Here is a 2723-nt window from a genome sequence, read left to right on the forward strand (position 1 = left end):
GTCGTCCGTACGGGAGCTTGTTCAATGGTCTAATGATGATATGCTTTTACGATTCTCTTGCGTAAACGATTTCTTGGACGTGAGATTTAAAACTTCGGCTTTCGTTTTGCTATCTTCAACTGGCTCGCCAGGCTGGTCAACAAGTGACTGGATGGAAGCCTTAGACTCACTTAACGATTTTACAATGGACCAGAATTTTCTCGGATTCTCTTCCAGATATTTTACTACGATATGACGCAGGTGGTAGTTGTATGCTTAGCGCATAGAACTTTTTACAGACGCACGAATCTCTACTAACCTTTTCTTGTTATTTGCGCGTTTTCTTTTGGACCGAGAGTGCAACAGCCTCTGATTCCTCAGCATTTTCAGAATCTCGTTATTAAACCATAATTGGTCTTTTTCGCCCTTCATCCCCTTACTAGGCACATAATTCTTCAGACCACGATTTACAATCCGCTTAAACTTTGCTCATAATTCCTCAAGGCCATCTTACTGGAACTAAGTGATGCCAGTTCAGTGAGATACTAACAACTGCTCATCTCCTCTTTCTGGCACTCTCCTAGCCTTCTTAACTGATTTATTAACTTTCGTAACCATAGTTTCTATAATGACATTAGGATTGCTAGTCCCCGTTTCTATACTGACATTGTCGGTAAGATCCGGCCTATTTGTAGCAACGAGGTCTAAGGTATTTCCATTGCATGTGGGCTGCCGAACTAGCTGCTCAAGACAGTTTTTAGAAAACGTTTTCAAAAGTACTGCGCCTGATCGTCTGTCTGTACCCTCTACAATGAATCCATAGATATTTCAGTCTCTACTCCATAGGTTGAAGTCGCCTCTAACTAATAATGCATGATTTGGGTATTTACGCGCTACTAACTATAGACATTCTTTGAATGGCGCTAGAAGTCTGGTTGTTTGCTTTCGTGATCAGTGCCGCTACTTGTGAATCAAGTAGCTTCTCAGTTGGCCACACAAGGGCTGAGAGCACCCCGCTTGACAACAGCACTCGGCAGACCCAGGCGGTCATCCATCCAAGTGCTAGCCAAGCCCGACAGCGCTTAACTTCGGTGATCTGACCGAAACCGATGTTACAACAGTGGCATGGCCGTTGCCTCCCACATCTATACGTTACTGTAAAAGTGAAGTGATTGGCAATTCCTAGAATTTACCTGTAAAACGCAACATTTACCATCGTGTTGTAGTAATAGTTCAAATGCCACTGAGCACTATGGGACTTAACTGCTGAGGTCATCAATCCCCTAGAACTTAGAACTACTTAAACCTAACTAACCTTAGGACATCACACACACATCCATGCCCGAGGCAGGATTCGAACCTGCGACCGTAGTGGTCGTTTGGTTCTAGACTGTAGCGCCTAGAACCGCTCGGCCACTCCGGCCGGCTGTAGTAATAGTCCGAAATGTCTTATTACATGCATAGAGTTTTAGCTGTCACTAACAGCCACTGTTAACTCTTAGGATTTACCCATACGAACTGGTAAAACCGTATTCACAAAAAATATCATATTAGCCTTTATTGAATAGTTTGTACTGATTGCAAAATTAAGTTATTTAAATATTATTGCATTCCAATATGATTATAATGAGTATTATTCCATATTAAAACTGGTGAAAAATGTTATACAAAGATATTACAAAAAGTATAATCAGTTCTTTTCGAAGTTAGTCCTCGGAGGATAGAAAATTTTGTCAGATGATTCTGGTATACAAGCATGAACTTCGATTTACTGTCTGAGTTTGCCTGCATGTCGATTAAGTCGATTTGGCATCATGAATTCATTTCACTGTGTGTGATGGGTTTCGCTACAACACTGCTTTTCAGCACTTTTTGTTGTTTTTGACGTTTTTCACATAGCTTCAAATATATAACAATTGATTCAATAGCCACATTCCTGTATTTACGATTCATTTCCATAATCATCCGAGTTCAGCCGCCGTGGCCTATAGCAACTTAGATGTCTTGTATTACGTTCAACGGTTAATCAAAACAAACGTAATAACAAATTTCTTCTTTCCCAGCAGATGCTGGTGGTATGAATTTCTCCTCACGTCCAATGCTCAGAACATCATATCGCTTCAAACGTCTGTAGTGAACAAATGTTTCATTGGTAACAATTTTTGCATTTACAGTTCACTTTTCAAACTATGATATTTCTCAGTAGTTACACAAAAATTGTTGTCCTTTTTCTTATAGACTGATTCACTCAAAAGTTCATAAAATCTGTTACGCCTGACGTCACTCATTCCGATGCAAAGTTGCACAAGAAACAAACCCCTAGAAAGAGTCGTAACGATGACCGTACATGCGCGCGCAGTACTCGGTACGGACTGAAGCTACGCAGCGGTGTGAAAGGGCTGAGAACTAAAAATTTACAACGAAGAAACACTTCTGAATCTGCACGGCGGAGGTGGGAGTCTCCGATTCAGCTTTTACCAGTTCGCAAGGGTAAATCCTAAGACTTACCAACGTCTCTTGGTAAAATTTCGGAATGTTTGCATGTAATAAGAAGTTTAGGACTGTTAGCATGCTGTGATGGCAGGAGTTAGGATTTACCAATCACCTTACTTTTACAGTAACATATACACTGCAAGCCATCTTACGGTGTGTGGTGGATGGTACCTTGAGTACGAATGTCAGTTCCAAACCTTCCCTGTTCCAGTCACTAATGGTTCGGGGGAAGACCGACTGTTGTTAAGCCT

General features: G+C 41.2%; 1 pseudogene; it reads right to left on the minus strand.

The window, feature by feature from the left end:
- Positions 1-997: 997 nt before the first annotated feature.
- Positions 998-1116, minus strand: LOC124712607 (annotated as a pseudogene).
- Positions 1117-2723: the final 1607 nt, after the last annotated feature.

The sequence above is a fragment of the Schistocerca piceifrons genome, chromosome 8 (genome assembly GCF_021461385.2).
Source record: "Schistocerca piceifrons isolate TAMUIC-IGC-003096 chromosome 8, iqSchPice1.1, whole genome shotgun sequence".
In the NCBI taxonomy this organism is placed as follows: domain Eukaryota; kingdom Metazoa; phylum Arthropoda; class Insecta; order Orthoptera; family Acrididae; genus Schistocerca; species Schistocerca piceifrons.